The sequence below is a fragment of the Chelonoidis abingdonii genome, chromosome 9, assembly GCF_003597395.2.
Source record: "Chelonoidis abingdonii isolate Lonesome George chromosome 9, CheloAbing_2.0, whole genome shotgun sequence".
Taxonomy (NCBI): domain Eukaryota; kingdom Metazoa; phylum Chordata; order Testudines; family Testudinidae; genus Chelonoidis; species Chelonoidis abingdonii.
The window spans coordinates 3,521,025-3,540,530 of record NC_133777.1 but is presented as its reverse complement, the minus strand read 5'-3'; the positions used below and the strand labels follow the sequence as shown (position 1 = coordinate 3,540,530).

The 19,506-nt window shown below is 45.5% G+C and overlaps 1 protein-coding gene across 1 annotated transcript in view; it reads right to left on the bottom strand.

Annotated features, from left to right (window-relative positions):
- The window catches only part of RPS2 (ribosomal protein S2), a 66,011-nt gene that overhangs the window by 43,412 nt on the left and 3,093 nt on the right, over positions 1-19,506 (bottom strand). The window lies entirely within an intron of this gene.

Sequence of the window (19,506 nt, the reverse complement as noted above, 5' to 3'; positions counted from 1 at the left end):
TGACTGACAGCCCTGTAGGCTAAATCACAAATGCTGAGGGAAATCTTCCTTTATGTTGTCTGGCTCTTTGCTTTCGAGCAAAGCAATGAAAAGTGAGGCATCCGTGGGTCCTGGGTGGAGTTTGCGTCCCTGGGCAACAAATGCAGGGATTCTTTGGGACAGACCAAACTAATTGTAGAATTTGAACATGTTGCAAGTGAAAGTTGCTGGGGGCCGGAGGGAGATAGGCAGCAATACAAAATGTGCTTGCTCACACTGTGTGGGCCATTGCCTTCTACTGCAATGGATGCATAATGCCCAGTTACACACATTCGGCTCACTAACACAGCAGGTGCACTTAGCCGCAGAGGGCTAGGGAGCGTTAATGCCATGTCTGGGTATAGTTTGTAGTGTTGTTGTAGCCGTGTTGGTCCTAGATGTGGGAGAGACAAAGTGGGTGAGGTAAGATCAGTTACTGGACCAAAGTCAGTGGGTGAAAGAGACAGACTTTTACAGAGCTCTCTGTGTAGTTGAAAGCTCGTCTTTTTCACCCCCAGAAGCTGGTCCGATAAAAGATATTCCCTCACCCACCTTGTCTTTCTTGTGCAGTGATAGCACAGACAAGAGGCTGGGCAACCTTCCTAAACACAAACCCCCACGCCAGAGTGTCTCAGGCATGACCTTGGGTGATGGGGTAGCTGAGGCTCCACACCTGCTCTGTTATGGGAGCTGCCTACAGCCATGGCATCTTGTCCTGCAAGATGTGCCCCCAGATCCTTTAAGCTAACCAGGGCTGAGCTAGGCCAGTATTTGTTTGGGGAGGCCTTCAGGGAAAACCCAGTCAGTCCAGGAACTAGCACCTACGATTCAGTGGGCATTAGGGGGCACTGTGCTGCTAAAGGTGCTGTCTTCGGGATAAGCTGTAATACTGAGGGCCTGACTAAAGAGCCCCTGAGGTACTTTTTGCCAGGAAAGAGATGTTCACCCCAAAGCCTTGGCTAAATTCCAACATGGTAGAGTCGGTTTCCCTGCATTTTCAGTTGAATCAGTTGCTCGTGTCCTATCCTGTACTATTGTGTAGATTTGCTATTAAACATCTGCTCTCTTCCACCTTAGAGATGGCTGAAATGCTCTGCGACCTTTCCAGACCACAAGTATCATAATAGTTGAGTATTTCCCATATATTACTCAGACTCTAGCTGTGACTGTGTTCTGCATGAGCTCCAGCCAGGATGTAGTCCCTGGTAAACAATACGGACAAAGCTGGAACTCGAGTTGTGCCTCTTTCTTTGGTTCTAAATTGTATAGTTAATTTGCTGAATAAATTCCTCCTGAAGAACTGTGGTTCCATAGATTGTGACAATAATAAACTGTGATAAATCTGGGGGTGCTCTTTGGTGATGATTAACACTGTAACTGGCCCTAGTGCTAGCGTGGTGTATCTGTAGCAGAAATGTGTGTGGATATGTCACCCCCAGGGTCTGTCTGGCTAGCACAGCCTACCAGCTAGGGCAAGAGACAGGAGGCTTTTCTAACAGCTTATATTTAAGGGTCATTAAGAGACAATGTCACATCAAGTAGCCTTACTGGCTCCTTGGCGAGTACCCAAACCTGTTTGCACCAGAGGAACCATCCACAGTCCCACAGGGTATGTCTACAGTGCACACTAAGTGCAGCCTCAGTTCAGACTCAGGTTCGAGCCCCAGCTCCCATTCCCTTCACACAGAAATTAGTCTGACTCAGGCCAATAACCCCTTTTGACTTGGGCCCATGGACCCTTAGAGGCGGGTGAGTCAGATCCTGATCCCACTGTGATGCGCATCAGAGCCCAGGCATGCTGCAGTGTAGATGCAGCTCAAGTCCAGGTTGCCAGACTCAGGCTTGGAGAGTCTGCCAGTCCTCTCCCAGAATTCCCTGAGGCTGTGATTCCCATCCCTTCAATTCCAAAACCTGCCACTTGCTTCCCAGACTCCCGGGAGGATCTGGGCTTGCTGTGACCATGTGAGTTGGTCCCGCTCTGCTCCTATAACTTACAAGGAATGCTTAGCACTTAGTTTGCAATGGAGCATCAGATTAGATGAGACTGAATGCAGGCGTTGGCTGGGTTTTGTTTTAAAATCCTGTCTCTCTAATGCTTTATTCCAACTGCTAACTAAAAACACGGTTTCAAGGCAGCTGCTTGTTGCTATCACTGATCTCAGGTTCCCAAAGGAGGAAATGCAGGGGGCCTGAGCTCATTCAGAGGGAGCTGCAAGGTGACAATCAGTTGCTAGCTCCTGGACTGATGGTGGAAGAATGTTGAGACCCCACCAGGGGCCAGGAATGAGCAAGAGGCCAAACACTGGAGGGGGTTCACTCAGAGAGACCAGAATGGGGACAGAGGCGCAGTTAGCTCCGAAGTCGTGACAGCCATGAGGGTCACTGTCGCTTCCCAGCAGGATGGTGATGTAATCACCCGTTCAGCAAACTGTGAAACTAGACACCATAGTGCCAGCTCCCGTCAGAGGCCACCCAAGAGGAAGGACTTTCAGCCTCTGCCAGCCCAGGACCAGAGCAGAGCTTGAGAGTGAGAGGTGAAAAGCCCCATAACTCACCCCCTGCCCCCTCAGACACTCATTGCCCTGCAGGGAAGAGGTTTCTGGGTGGACTCTGCATTGTCCGAGGCACTTGAAGGGCACAGTGGGACAACAAGAATCCGAGCAGCAGATCTGTTCTTACAAGAGGTGACCTGTGGCCCAGCTGCAGCAGTTCCAGCTCTGAAGCCTGGTCTTGCAGGATTTACTTAGCCCTAACCTGCCTCGGGCTATGAATTGGCTGGCGAGTGCTTGGACTGGACTCAAACCTCTTTCTTTTCTGATCTAGTGTCCAACAAATACAGTTGGGCTGGTTCTGCGCGTCAGGGGCTGAGGTGCTTCCCCGCCCTCCTTCCCTGTTGTTTCCCAGTTCCCTGGAATTTCCTAAACCCCAGTTGCAGAGACAATGGATTTTTTTCTGTGGCGAGAACCCGCTGACACAGGACTGCCTGGATCGACGTGTTTGGGCCAAGTCCTCCCCTGCCACGGGTGCACCTTGGCCTGCTGGAACGAGCGCGGTTCCAGTACAGAAATGGCGTGGCAGGTAGGCCGCAGCCACGTGCATGGGGGGCATTGCCTCGTGTGCTGTCCCTGTGGCCCAGCCCAGAGGCTGCAGGGTAGGAGGACTGGGATGTTCTACCTCCAGCTGGCTGGATCTCCATTCTCCCCCTTGGAGGTACTGGAGAGATGTCCACTATGGTCTTGTGGAGAGCCCCAGGCCGCATCCTTTCCACCAGGGCTGCACACCTGGATTGGGCCTGTGGTTTCACTGCAGGCGGGGATACGTCCTCATAGCTAAGATTGGCCATGAGCCGCTGCCCCACCCCCTCCGGCTGGTCTGTGCGTGCAGGCGGGAGGAAAGGGACAGTGCAGGGCTTGGCTCCAGCTGCTGTCTGCCTCCCTGCCGCACTGAGCCAGCAGCCCTCACTTTGAAGGCCATGGGCTGCTGCAGCTGGCTGTGCTGGCTTGGCATCTGAGAGCTCTGGCCGCACCTGGGGCTGGGCCCCTCCTGACAGATATGCAGGGGCAGAAAGGGGCTGGGGCACAGAGCCACTGTCAGGTGCCTGCGTCAGGCTGCCAGCTTCTCCCTTTGCACAGAACCCCCAGCGTCGGTCTGGCACTCACAAGCTGCCACGTCCAAGGAGTTAACAATGTGACTATGATGTGCCAGGCCCAAGGGAGCTCAGCGTGCAGGATTCTACAGAGGCCACGGTACCCAGGACAGGGTGGCCAACTACAGGAGAGTAACCTGGGGGAAGGAGGGAAGTGGCGATATAAAGAGCAGAGGACATATTCCTCCTCCCTGTCACACTCGACCCATTCACCTTCCACTCCCCCTTCCGGGCTCTTCCCATCCTCCCCAGACACCTCGCAGTAACAGATCCCACAGACTTGAACAATGAGCAAGCCCTGGTAGACAGTAGGGGAGGGCAGGCCCGGCCCCATTGGGTATTAAAGGTCCCCAGCAATGAAGCTGCCACCTGTTCCATTGGGGAGTGTAGTCCACACCCCCATAAAGCTCACTGCTAGCAGATTTCCCTTTGCTCATTTTCACACACACACCCCTCAAAGAGCCCCAAACAAAGCCAGTTTGAGCGTCTGTGCCAGGAAGCCTTGTGTCCCAGCCCCCCAGCGGTGGCGTTCTGAGCCTTGCTGCCATAGGGACTCTTGCCATTTTAAAATAGCTGCACCTCTTTGTATTACAGTCACACCTCAAGACCCAGCTGAAGTCAGGGCCCCTCTGGGCAAACACATGGCAATTTCCTGCCCCAAAGAGCTCACCGTCTAGAGAGACAAGACAGACAATTGGAAGGAGGCAGGGCTATTATTCCCATTGTACCCAAGGGAAACTGAGGCACAGAACGATTCAGAGACTTGCCCAAGGTCACACAGGGAGTCTTTGTCAGAGACAGATATAGAACCCACGTCCCCTGACTCCTAATCCACTGCTTTAGTTCCCACTTCATTTAACCACTAGCCTGCCTCTCCACCATTTGTGAAATGTCCCCGGCAGGTGAACTTGAAGGGCCTGATTCTCCTCTCCCACTGGTGTGAATCAGGAGTAACTCATTGATATCAGTATTATACCAATGTACAAAGCAGAATAAGTGGGAGGAGAATCTAGCTCAGATTTTTAACACCACATAAGAGCCCAAACTGGAGTCTCAGAACTAAGATGCGCAAGGATATCAAGGGCCAGATTCTCAGTCTCGGTAAAGCATAGTTCCATGGAAGTCGGTTTCTAACAGTGACCCGCGTTGAGCCTCTTACAGCTTGTGACGGTGCTGCCCTTGGGAGCCAGCTGAGGTCACTCAATCAGGGTGAACTGCAAACAAAATGGGGCAGACAAACCCCAAATGCTGGTGGTTATTCCACTACTTAGATTTACCAACCAGCACAAAACAGCTTCTATAGTACCTCACTGGTTACTTAGAAGTTTAAACCACGCAGTTCCCTTAAAGTGCCCAGCCTCAGGCCTCCGTCCAGACACACCTGTCAAACATATGATGATGATTCCTGAAAATCTTACCTCATCATATAAAAGAAAAGGTTCTTCCAATCCCAAAGGATCAGCCACATACCCAGGTTCAATTATAACTTAGATCTTACCCAAAATACACGCTATAGCCAATTCTTATTAACTAAGCTAAAATTTATTAGAAAAGAAAAGAGAGAGAGTGTTGGTTAAAAGATCAATATACAGACAGACTTGAATTCAATTCTTGAGGTTCAGGTACACAGCAGAGATGAGTTTGTAGTTGCCAAGAGTCCTTTTAGAAATAGTCCATAGGTTATAGTCCAATCTTCATATTCAGGGTGGCTCCAGTCAATGACTGGGGATCTCAATCCTTGTGGCTTAAGGTTTCCCCCTCTTGAAACCCAAAGCAGATCTGAGATGAAGCAGGATTGTGTGCCAGGGTTCTTATACATTTCCAGCAGCCTTTCGGCCTGAGAAAACAATAGGCTTAACTCCTTCTCCCAAACATCCTGGCAATTAGCACAGAGTAATTTATCCATTAAACAGTTCAGATACAGGTTACCACAACCTTCAAAGAGACACATAGACAATAACACTATTTCACTCAAGTATCATCTTAAACGCTAATATTCCTTTTTTGATCTTTGAATTAAAACTATAGCAACAGACAAGACTTGTTTGCTGGCATCCCAAGACCTGAGCAAACATCTCCCCTTCTACCTCTAACACTGCAGACTTGCATTTCAAAGCTCTATTCATTTACATATCTTGCTAACCAGTTCTTAAGGTTTACTCATGGGTCAGGTTAGCCAGTGAGATGAGTTAATTAACTCTTTCTGGTCCTGTCACCTTTCAATGAGATATTATACTACATCATAAGTCACACAGCTACACAAGAAAAAGAGGATGAAGCATCCTATGGGTATTGTTTAGCATGTGTTTGATTCAGGTCCAGACTGTTTAGTAATCTGTAGTGTTTTGGGGAGTGCACAGGGTACACACACAAGTGGCTTTCTCCTGGGTTACTCTAACCTGCCTCAAGCTTCCCAGAAAAAACACCCCCAAAAAACCACAAATGAGAAATTCTCAAGCCAGCCTCAAGATGCCACAGAGGCACAATCCACTTCCAGGTGAGAACAGCATCATTATCTGCTCTGGGCAGAGCAGGGGTGGGGCAGCTGACACCTGGCATGCTGTCTATGTGAGCGCTTAATTCCCTGCTAGCAACAAACCCTGCTTTTGGAAGTCATTTGTGATAAGACACTACATATCAGCACTCTTAATGAAAAACCCAGCTGCCTAAAGGCTGATTGTAAGAGAACAAAGGAAACGTTTTAGATACTTGTTAATGACAAAGACAAGCCCTGATTTAAAAAAAAAAAATAAAAACCTGGGGCTGACTAGAAGTATATTGTTTACAGGGGCCAAGGATAAGAAATGTAGCCTTTCATGTAGGCTGGGATGAGAGGTTTTCCCAGAGAACTTTAGGAATGTGTTTGGTTCCCTCTAACTCCATCAGCTGTGCTGGGGAATAGTTAATTTCTCGGTGGCTGTTTGAATCCCACTCAAATGTTTTCAGGATTGTGCAGTACTTCTCTCCACATGAGAGTCCTCCTCATCCTCCAGACACAGCTGAATTTCTGTGGTGCTAGGCACACTTTGTAAGGTCCTTCAGGATCCTTCCAGCTAAAGGACACTCAAATAGTGCTGGGATAGTTATTGTGTATCAATTACTCACCTAAACTAATCCTATGTCACTGGGTCAAATCTGACCAACACTGAACAAACTGTGATAGCTGTTCGGTGGTGTGTGTAACAAACAGGTGATCTCAGCTTAGGGCTTGGCTACACTGACACTTTACAGCGCTGCAACTTTTGCGCTCAGGGGCGTGGGAAAAAAAAAACCCTGAGCGCTGCAAGATATAGCGCTGTAAAGCCTCAGTGTAATCAGCGCGGCTCCCAGTGCTGCACACTACACCAGTAGAGGATGTGGTTTACATGCAGCGCTCTGACCACACTCACGCTTCAAAGTGCTGCCACAGCAGCGTTTTGAAATTTCAAGTGTAGCCATACCCTCAGTTCCTCATGGATGGATGTCCATAGCAAGCTTGTCCCCAAGCTGCTTCTCTGCTAGGTGAAAAAGCATTGCAAGAAACCACAGTTTGAAATGGCAGGGGGTGCCCCAGTTCTCAGTGGCGATCCCTTTAGTTCCCCTTATTCTCATTCACATCTAGCTCAATGAGTTACCATAGCAATTTAAGGTGGTTATAGAATCCCCCAAAACGTTACTATCAGGCACCTTGCGGTGTGAAGTGGCACATTGCGGCATATTTTCCGATCTATTGCTGCATAGTTTCCAGAACATCAGCACTTAACACATTTTTTACCGTAAGCTTATACTTTACTTTTACAGGGTTATCTCTCGGTCAAGCACTCATGCCAACCTGTTTTAGGCCTGAGGCGTTCTAAGACCAACCTACATATCTTACTGCCCTAGAGGCTGCAGCCCTTGTGTTACAATCTTATCTCAGGTTTCAGAGTGGCAGCCATGTTAGTCTGTATCAGCAAAAAGAACAAGGAGTCCTTGTGGCACCTTAGAGGCTAACAAATGTATTTGTTTGCTAGCCCACGAAAGCTTATGCCCAAATAAATGTGTTAGCCTCTAAAGTGCCACAAGTACTCCTCATTCTTTTAACCTTATCTTACTTATATACCTAGTTCATTTTTACCAATACATGCTTCTCAATCCTATACTCCTATTATACCATCCCACATATTCCTTCAGTTTAAATCTATTCATTAGACATTGATTACATATGGGATAACCACAACAACAGATAACACAATGAAATTATTATATGAGGTGATTAGCTACAATCTTTTCAGTATCAGAAGGGTAGCTGTGTTAGTCTGGATCTGTAAGAGCAGCAAAGAGTCCTTTGGCACCTTATAGACTAACAGACATATTGGAGCATGAGCTTTCGTGAGTAAATACCCATTTTGTCGGATGCATGTGACAAAGTGGGTATTCACCCACAAAAGCTCATGCTCCAATACGTCTGTTAGTCTATGAGGTGCCACAGGACTCTTTGCTGCTCTTACTAATCTTTTCAGTATAACAGAGTGGGGAGAAGCACTTGGTATCCATTCACTGAGAAGACCTCCTGTGGAGCAGGGTTGCTTCAAGAAAGTTTGATTCTGTGAAGCCAGCCAGCTGCAACAGACTGAACTTTGGGGGCTGGGGGACCTACTTTATTAGATAGGAGAGATAATAGTTAAGTGTAGGACCTAGTTTGCTTTTTATGGTTTTGTTTTGTATTGTAACCATTTGTTTCCATCACTATCATTTCTAGTGGAATCTCTATCCTTTCTTACAGAAACCTGCTTTTGTTTTATGATAAGTGCCCACCTGTGCTGCATGTTACACAGAGACAGCAATTTAAGGTAAAACTAGTAAACTGGGCAGAGGATCTGGGATTTCTGTGAGCAGCCAGTGTTAGGGACTAGATGTCACAGAGGAAACCTTCAAAGGGGACTCTGGGACCGGGGTGCCCCTATCGGTAACCTGCAAGGCAAAGACAGGGCTGACATAGCCCAGAGGCAAGTGTATGAGCTGCTGACAGGCTGGCGCTGTGAGGAAGCTGACCCTCAGCCACCCCAGGCAAGTCTACCTCTTGCGGGAGTTAGAGGATAATAACGTGACTCTCAGTCCTGGATACGCCAGGAACCATCACAGTAACCATTAGAACATGTTGATTTTCAGCTAAATCGAGCCTTTGCTCTAAATTTGGTGTTTCTTTTTGCTAACCAGGAAGATACATCTATAAATGTTTATTTTAAACAACTATATAGCTTAACTTGCATTTAGTCAGATTCTTATTTTTTATGTTAAAAATGGGGAATGATGCATTTCTTATTTACATTTTTCCTTGTGGTTTGTGTCCAGTTTCACTTGAATGGAAATTAAAATTCCATTAAAATCCATAAAAACAGCATTTACTATTTTTTTATGAAATAAAACTACCTGAAAAGTATCAGATAAATAAATAAAAATGTTTATCAAACCGTGTTTTACATTTACAGCTGATCTAATAAACAAAGGAAATGTTACGTGTAGTTAATGAACTGAACTGGTTGTTTCTGGCCACCACTGTTTTTCAAGATTTTAGAACTAGTAGATCTCACCCTCTCACACCTAATTTTTATTCTTAGACTGGAAGAAGAAAACAAGCATTGCTGCTTTTTCAGCTCCTAATCAGTCTCAGCTTTGAATTAACTAGTCACAAAAGTAGTTGAATAAAATGCTGCTGCCAAAAGCTGGTTTAGCACTTCAACAAACCCTTGACCATTGACTTCCACTAGTTCAGTGGTTTGACTTTCCTTAAAACCTGGCAGCAAACACGTACTGCTAACATTATTTTCCATATATAATTGAAAATTTGAACAAATGTAGTAAGTTTAGACCTTAACATAGGTGGTTGGTTTCAAATTTAAATAGATTTTTTTAAAATTAAACCTGTATTTATTTTAAATTTAAAATATATATATATATATACATATTTTAAAAATCCATTTTTCTAAATGATAGATATTCATCCTCCCTGGCCACTGCACACACAACTCTCCCCTTATGAAGAGGCTGTGAGAGAGAACAAACCATATGTGACCGATGTGCTTAATGCACTATTGGAAAGTGTTCAGATACTAGTGAAGAAGATGGTATAAGAACCCATCTAGAACAGAATATATAAATTCTACCTCCCTCAGTTCTTATCTATAAATGGGGATAATTCCTGGCCTCTCCCTGAGTGGTCAATAATGTTTAAGTGCTTTGAGATCTTTGGATGAAAGTCACACTCTAGACTGAAATATTAGGGGAGGGAAATCAGAGATTCAAGAGAATCAGGGAGACATGTCTTTTCATCTGCCCCCCAAAAGCACTCAGCTGAACGGGGTGCAAGTACAGAACAACGCAAAGGTGACAGAGCTAACTGGCTTGTATTTCCTTTTATGTTCACTGGATTCAGAAGCTAAATCCAGTGGGGAGGGAGATCGTTTTGACTGCTTATGAAATCAACATATCTAGGTGCTAAAACATGTCTTAAGGGCTCCTGTTACAAGCACCTGTTGCAACACGCTCATCATCCCTTTGGGAACAGCCCACAGATTTTACTAAAGGTTGTGTTTTCTCTGTTCATTTGTCAGCGGTTATGCAAGGGACAGGGGATATATTTAGGAACACAGTTTCCAGCTAAGATGGTGAGGAAAGTTGCTCCATTGCAGGCGAAAGTTTCCTGCTTTGTTCTAAGAAAAGGAGATCAAAGATCACACTTCAAAGGATTTGATAAGATGTCAGCGCAGGACATGTTTGTGTTGAGGCTGGAGTGCAAGACGTGAAGACAGTGTTGAGGATGGTTCTCTGGGTCTCAAGGGTGCATGGCTGTAGTTTCTAAAGCAGCTTCTCAGGCCACAAAATAAACTTCCATGATGCTGTATGCTGCTTGTCTCTCCATCCCAGAAGCAGCTGTATTTCAGCAGTGCTGCACGGTACATACTTTCTGGAGCACCTTGGGATCCTTCAAGAGAAAAGGCAACAGGAGTGAGTTTGAATGATGTGCATTGAAGGAGGCAGGGATCCCATAATGAATAAGACAGGGAACCAAGGCTCAGAGCATTCCTTTGCCCCAAATTCTATTTGCAGTGACCTCAGCGTAAACGTGTAGTAACTCTGAATTCCTGCCAGCATAACTCAAGCCTTGTCTTCACAAGAGAAGAAGGTATGTTCTGATCTCATGTTAACTAACATTGGTAAAATCCTGCTGTGGACAAGGCAGTTGTAGTTTTCACATGTAAGCTGCCCTAGCCTCCTCTCTAGTGTTCCCCTTGACTTGTTGGCACATGTGAAAACTACAAGCTGCTTTGTCTTCACTAGCTTTTTACCTGGTATTAGCTAGCTGTAGTTATACACCCCTTTATTTCCTAGTGAAGGAGAAGACCTTTTTGTTCCATTCTCTCCCTCCATCGAATTGAGAGGACAATACTTACCCACCTCCTGGGGGAGCTCTGAGGGTTAATTCATTAGTGTTTGTCTTGCTCCTTGAGGTCCTTGGAGGGAAGGTTTCATGGAAGTAAGCACTTTGACGGGTAATGTATGTAATCATCTGTTCTACTGTTAAATGAGTGATGTTTGAACATACATAAACCGCTCTTTCCCGTGGGAATTGCAAAGGCACAAAACTTTTAAAGAAAAGCTTTTATCAAACTTTCCCAAAGCTCAGAAGGTGCACGTTTTCAATTAAGGGTCAAGCCAGTCCTTACTGGAGCCAAACTGGTTCCCTCCTGCCCTAATTAGTGAATTCAAACTTTCCCCTTAGCCCCACTGGCTCTATCATAAAGGAGAAAAAATGCTCCTTCAGGGAGAGTTGCATAAACATGGGGAGCTGCAGGAAATATTTTGACTAAAGGAACCTCCGGTTGTAACTTTCCCATCTGATTTTATAGAGCTACTTTAAAGTCACAACATTTGTGATCAACAAGCAGCTGGCTGGGCACAAACTAACAATTACAAGTCAGGTTTAAAGCTTATATGGGAGCATCTACACACAAATTACACTGGTTCCACTAAGCCAATTTAAAGTAAAGGGGTGCAACTTGTGTGTGCAGGTAAGCCCTTTATCAGGAGGTGACAAAGTGGTGTTTGTGCCTTGGCTGGCCAGTGAACATATCCGAAAGGAGACTAATGGGTGTCCTATACACCAGACAGTTCATGAGGGTCACAGGTAGAGAGGCATGTATGGGCATCGGGTCAGTGTTGTGGCAGGCGTCTCTTGTTGGGCGAGGGCTCCGTTAAGTTATGTAATAACAAAGCCTTTCCCGGTAGAGCTAAGCTTCTTCCTTATGCTAAATATTTGCCGAATTTTACTCTGTTATTTTTTCTGCCAATGATTCATTTGTATGTCAATACACAGGGGTTTTTAACCTGGTGCAATAACTTCTGTTCTATTTCCTTGCTGGTAATTACTCCACAAGCATCTATATGACGAACTCCTAAAGATAGTTAACTACTGCTTTGTACCTGGTTCACTAGTTTTGTGGGTAATTCCTCTAGAACTGAACAGACCATGATATGGAGGTATTATTGTGTCATTCTAAAGAATGCAATTGCTCCCTGCTGGAGACCTGTATCAAATCATTAAAAAAACTCTAGAGATCTTGGGAAAACTTTTCAAAAGTGCCTAGCTGACTTAGGCTGAAAGTCAACAGGACTTGCACTCCTAAGTCACCTACGTGCTTTTGAAAATGTTATCCTTTGTATTCTATTTGGGTGCCACATTTTCCGCTGGACTAAATGGGTAATGCACCACTGAAGTCAATTCATGCCAGTAGAGTCTGGCCCAACAGATTGGCAGAGTATTACATTTCTGTGGAACCCTATTAAATGCTCCAGGACTGCTGCTTTTTTAGGAAGCATGGAAACTCCTTCCAGGAGCCTCGTACCCGGTACATCACGGGTTCTGGAGCCAGAGATGTCAGCTAACTGCCTGCAGGACTTCTGCACCAAAACACACACCACGCTTCCATTGAAGATCCTCCATTCAGTCACTCAGCAGTAGGATTAACGCCCTGTCTTGTAGCCTGCAGCCAGACTCATTTGCACTTACATACTCTGTTCCCTCTGAAAACATCCTTTGCCTTTTCATAGCGCCTTTCACCTGAGGAACTAAAAGCACTCCATGGTGAGCGATCTGGGGCAGGGAGACTCTTTGTTGTGGGTTTGCACAGCATCTGGCACAATGGGGTCCTGGCCAAGATGAGGGCTCCTAGGTGTGATAGTGGCAGAATGGGCCATGTCAGAGTGTACTCAGGTCAATTCCCTTGTGCACTAGTATAGATCAAAGGGATTCATATTTGGGGTGTTTAAATCTCATAAAACTAATGGGATGGCACATGCTTTTTTATTTATTTATTTATGTATCTGTGTCCTGGTAATGTAATGGCAAACATTTACATTGCAAACACCACTTTACTATATAATTCATCAGACATCAAAGAAGCCTTGTGGAATGCTGATTCCAAACCAAATGGTCATTGTGCGTGATGACCTGAGGTCAGAGACTCACAGTGCATTCCTCCCTCACCATCATCAAAGGAAAAGCCCAGGTGGGTAGAGAGACTGTCAGCGCGTCTTCTGTGAGAAAAAGATATAAGAGGGGTCGGCAACCTTTCAGAACTGGTGTGCCAAGTCTTCATTTATTCACTCTGATTTAAGGTTTCGAGTGTCAGTAATACATTTTAACTTTTTTAGAAGGTCTCTTTCTATGAGTCTATAATATATAACTAAACTATTGTTGTATGTAAAGTAAATAAGGTTTTTAAAATGTTTAAGAAGCTTAATTTAAAATTAAATTAAAATGCAGAGCCCCCTGGACCAGTGGCCTGGACTCAGGTAGTGTGAGTGCCACTGAAAATCAGCTCATGTGCTGCCTTTGACACGCGTGCCATAGGTTGCCTATTCCTGAGATATAAGAATGGACCCGAAGAAAGATGGGTCCTTCACCTCTGAACTGTTTGGATTCTTACAGGGAAGTAAGTGTACAGATGCAAGGCGGAGATCCCCAGAGACAATCTGGGTACTCAGAAAAGACTTGTGGGAAACAGTTACATCTCTGCCACCATTTGGAGTTACAAACTGGTTCACCTTTACATCAATTTTACCTTTCACCTCTGAATAACTCATTCTTTTTCTTAGCTAATAGACCTTTAGTTAGTTTACTATAGAATTGGGAGTCAACATGGTCTTTGGTGTCAGATCTGGAGTCCCAGCTGATCTGGAGTAAGTGACTGATCTCTTGGGACTGGAAGCAACCTGACCTGGTGTGATTTGGGGGTTTAAGTGACCTTTTGTCACAAAGTCCTGTTTGTCTGGGTGGCAGAGAGAGTCTAAGGGGACTGTCTGTGACTCCATGGTAAACCTGGGATAGTGATCCAGGAGTTCACACTTGTTACTGGTGTGGTGAAATCTAAAGATAGAACATACCACCAGGGTGTGGCATCTGCTCTTGTTTTCTGACAGTCTGCCCTGAGGTCAGCACTCACAGTTGTGAGCCACTCCAGGCAGCATGATACCAGGCAATATAGTCATACTGATAATAATAACAGCAATTATTTAATGAAGTCTCATCACAGCCCTGAGTTTTATTACTGCCGTTTCACTCCGATAACACGCAGTTAGGAAGAGAGGTGCCTATTCAACAGGATTCACTGTGCCCCATCTTTTAGATATAAATTAGATAAAAAAAGATGCATTGTTGGCAAGTCCCCTGCACTTCAAAGTTACAGGCCTTCACTAAGCCCAGCTGCTCTAAATTACAGGGTTAGGTAACACTCTGATGGGGGGAAGGGGACAACAATGCAGAAACGGGAGCCCTGCAGTTATTCCCTCCAAGAAATACGTTCCCTCAGCAATTTTTTCAGACAAAGAGCCCTTAGTGTGCAGCCGTCTGTGTCATGTCCCTGGTTACTGAGAGCTGCTGAAATCAAAGCCTTGAGATCTGAGAGGGCAGCGTATAAACTCGTGCGCTGGGTGCATCTATTGGACACTCATTAAACTGCAGAGCTGGTTAAGAAACAGACTAAATCAACCAGAGTTCCACTGGCCTCAATGTAAAAACTGCGATGGGTTCGCTGGCTACTTCTTTCGTCAGTTCCAAGGCCAGAAGAGACCACTGAGATCATCTACTCCGACCACCTGCCTAGCACCAGCCAGAGAGCCGCCCTCAAATCATTCCTAGACAGATAGTTTAGACAAACATCCAGTCTTGATTTAAAATTTGTCAGTGATGAAGAATCCACCCAGACCCTTGGGAAACTGCTCAATGATTAATTACTGGACTGTTAAAAGTTTACACATTATTTCCTGTCTGAATTTGCCTAGCTTCAACTTCAAGTCATTGGATAACATCATACTTTTCTCTGCTCCCCAGAAGAGCCCAGTATTAAATATTTGTTCCTCATGTAGGTACTTATAGCCTGTAATCAAGTCACTCCCTCCCCCCCTTCTGTTTGTTCAACTAAATAGATAGACTCAAGGAGCTCATTCATGATGAGGCAGATTTTCTAATCTTGTTTTCCTTCTCTGAACTCTCTCCAATTTATCAACACCCTTCTCGAACTGTGGGCACCAGACTTGGACACAGTATTTTAACAATGGTCACACTAGCACCAAATACAAAACTCAAATAATCTCTCTGCTCTTCCTTGAGATTCCCATTTATGCATCAAAGGATCCCGTGAACCCCTTCTGGCTGCAGCATCGCCCTGGGAGCTCATGTCTGGCTGAGTATCCACACACATACACAACCCAAGTCTTTTTCAGAGCCACTGCTTCCCAGGATAGATTCCCCCATCCTGTAAATATGGCCTATGTTCTTTGTTCCCAGATAGATACGTTTAGCCATATTACAATGCATATTGCTTGCTTGCACCCAGTTTACCAAGTGATCCTGATCACTCTGTATCAGTGATGTATCCTTCTCCTCATTATTACTACTCTTCCAATTTTTGTGCCATCTGCAAACTTAATTATCACTGCTTGTCCCAAAGTCCTGATCAGGATTCGACACCTTGTTCAGTCCAGCAGCTTTATTTAATATTTAAAAAAAGGTGACATGAAACAATTTGCTGCCTGGGAGGGAGCTTAGAGATGCTTTGCTTGGTTGGAAGGTCAGATTGCACCCAAGCACCAGAACCCCCAGCTGGCTGCAGTACAGAAAATCATGGCTAGAAAAGATCTGAAAAGCAACTCGTAAAGAAGTGCCGTTCTAATGGGTTACCAAGTAAAACACCAAAATCAGCAGATGAGCCCAAAAGAGAGTGAACAAAATGGAGAGAAACAAAGGTGGGAAGAATGGGGTGAAATAATGTTTTATAAGTCACTCTATGACAACAAGATATTAGTATTCATTATTAGTTCTATTTTAATATTCATCATTTTATTGTTGTTAATAAATAACTGACATCAATCCTTTGCATTTCTAGAACTCATTTCATTCAGAGTCTGTGAACAGCTTTACTTACTCCTCTCATCATCCTTTGTGAGGTTATCCAGTATTATTATCTCTGTTCAGCAAGTGGGAAATTGAAGGCAAAATTCTGTCCTGACCTGCACCCTGGAGAACCCACTTAAGTCCATGGGACAAAAGGGAGTTGTAAATAAAGGCAGAATTTGGCTCATAAAGTTTAACTGACCTGCCCAAGGTCACACAGTGAATCAGTAGCAGAGGTGGGACTGGAACCCAGGTGTTCTGATGGCTAATCCACTATGCTATCCCCTAGACCACATTCCTTCCCTTACAGGGAAAAACTCAAGAGTTTGTATTTTATTTTTTGATTGAATTAAAGTGGCTTCTTTTTCGCTAGAGGTAAGGTAGGTCTCCTGGCTCCCTTGAGCCGTGAAGGCCTCTTTATTTCCCGCTTTACACTCCTGGCCGCTCTCTAAGTCCCACATTGCACAGACCAGTCGGCACATACTGTTCTTTCGCCGACCAGAAGGAGGCACTCTGGAGTAGAATGAAGCACTTCCCTCCCACCCCACAATGGAGAGTTTTGCTACCTCCTCTTCTCCTCCAGGCCCCTCTGTCTAATGCAGCCGGTTTTGTTTTTAAAGCAGTCAGTCGTATTTAGGTGTCCCCACTCCGGTAAAAAAAAAAAAAACCAAGACCAGGAAGTAGAAAGATGATCATACTGGATATTAACTATGCACCACTCAGATCACTTTGGCCTCCAGGCATCTCCTCCACTGTGTTTAGCTACTGTAAAGTGTTCTGGGAAAGTCCCCTCTCCCCACCCTGCTTGTCTACCCCACCCAGTTTTGTCGTCAAAACTTATGTCCACACCCAAAAGTCGACACAACAAAAATCACCAAAGGGTGTTCACACTTGCTCCATCTGTCAGCAGATCACGTCCACATTGGGGACATCATCACCGAGAGTGTGAGCAATGGACCAGGGGGTGTTTCCCATAGTGCAGTGTTGTGGGAAGGAAGAGCAGATCGCTGCATGAGTTGTCCCACAGCCCCATCAGCTGCCAAGAGCAGCATCATGAGCAGCTCTGTGAGCTCTCCAGTGCTCAGGAATGGCAAGGCAGCACCACAGTCTGTCCCCCTGTGTGTGTTCCTAGTGCCAGGCAGAACAGCAGCACTCCAATGATTTGCTCTTTGTTCGTCAAATGGAGCAGCACCCGGATGCGTTGCCTGAGCTTTGAAAGGGGAGGGGTGCATGCCTGCAGGGCAGCAGAGATCAAAACACTGGGCACAGCAGTTCAGGGCAGGCATTGTGGGATACTAGGGGAAGCCAGTTCTGTCCACAAAACAATCAGCAGCATCTACACTGGCTCTTTGGGTACGTCTACACTGCACGATTATTTCGAATTAGCTTAAACCGATATTACAAAACAGATCTAATAAAATCGGTTTAGCGCGTCCACAGTGGGATCCCAAAATCGATTGTTTGCGTCCATGGTCCAAAGCTACCATCGATTTCAGGAGCGGTGCACTGTGGGTAGCTGTTCCTCAGCTATCCCATAGTTCCCACTTCCGGGTGAAGAGCACGTGCCTGATGGGCAGAAAATGTCCCCGGGGGGATGCTGGTAGAGCCTCACCCCCTCGTGTGAAGGCAGCAGACAACCCTTTGGCCCTTTTCGCTGGAGTGGCATGAGCACATTCCATAGCACAGCAATCTTCCCTTTTTTCACGTGGTGGGGAGGGGGATAAACGGAGGAGCTGTTCCCTGAACATGCCAGACCACTGTGTTTGAACTACAGACATGGGGCTCAGCAAAAAGGAAAATAAGTTTCAGAGACGCGTGACTGTGGGATAGCTGGAGTCTCTTATATATTAAAATACAATATATTTTTAAAATAAATTAAATTGTACCCCTCCCTCCCTTCATGACGTCATTGAGTCTTGGCTTCCCGTTACCTCACCGCAGCCGCTGGTATCCGGAGTTTTTTTTCTTCAAACGCTTGGCATTTGGTTCTGTAACGGAGCTGGAGACAACAGATTTGTCTCCAATACAGCGCTCAGACTAGTATCTCCTGACGGGCTAATGCTGGAAGCTTTTTTCGATTTAGACTGCACGCAGCCCGTGCATCAGAGCTCCACGCGGCACGCGGAAATGGAATCAAAAGTGGGGGGCTTTTCCTGTTTACCTGCCCGCTCAATCCGAGTTCAGATGCTGTCCAGAAGGGTCATGCGCACTCGGATGCCGTCCGAGCCAATAACGTCGATTCCGTCACAACACCCAACCGAGTTACGCTAATAATCGAATTTAGCCTACTCTCCGTTGGAGGAGTTCGAAATCGATTTAAGGAGCCGTTTAACTCGATATTAATGACGACGTCGTGTGAACGGATACAGCGTTAAATCGGTATATCGGCCATTAAACCGATTTAAAGTCGCAGTGTAGACCTGGCCTTTGTTAATAATAAAGGGAGGGGAAAAGACAAAAGTCTCTCATAGAGGTGAAAGTTTTTTGTTGCCAAAACTGGGTTTTTCTGTGACAAAAATCCCATTGTAGTGTGCATGCTCTTATTATATGGAGATATACCTGTCTGATAGAGCTGGAAGGCACCTTGAAATGTCATAAAGCCCAGTCCCCTGCCTTCATAGCAGGACCAAGTACTGTCCCTGATAGATTTTGCCTTGATTCCTAAATGAACATCTCAAGGATTGAATTCACAACCCTGTGTTTAGCAGACCAACTCTCAAACCACTGAATTATCCCTTCCCCACTTACTACTTTGGTGCCAAAACTTGATAGGGTAGACAAGGCCTAAGCGTAACACTCTATTCCCTAGACCAAAACCAAAACAACCAACCAAACAAATCCACCCACAGCACCTACATTTAACCAGGAAAGATAGTAACAAGTATATTTCCTCATTGGTGTCAAATACATTTCCCCACAAAACTGCACCCACATAAATGGGGGATGGGTGAAGACCCCTTTAAACAAAATCAGGCCTAAAGCATATTAGGAACCCAGGTCAGAGCCAACGAAACCAGGAGGTTTAGAATGTTGGTCAAAGATGAGCTTTCTAACCTTTCTGAGGTCGGACTGTTGCCTTCTGGAAACATTACTTTGCATGGTGCTAACTATCTAGTATCAGAGGATAACACTCTACCAGGGAACTTCATGTTGTACAGCAGCTTTCAGACAATACTTTGCAGAGTTCATAATGCAATAGAATTAACCCTACCAGCAGAAAGTCATTTAGAAGCTTGTGCATGGGGGCTGGGAGAGAATGGTATTTTCAGCGGAGATAAGAAATGAGCTGGAAGAAGGACAAGATGGAGAAGTACAGGAAGGCTGTTTCCAGATGGTGAGGGTTGCGGAGGAGAAGACTCTTATGCCCAGGGATATGGAGGAGGCTTGTGCTAGATGAGTAGAAGGGGGAGAGGAAAAGGGGACAAGGACC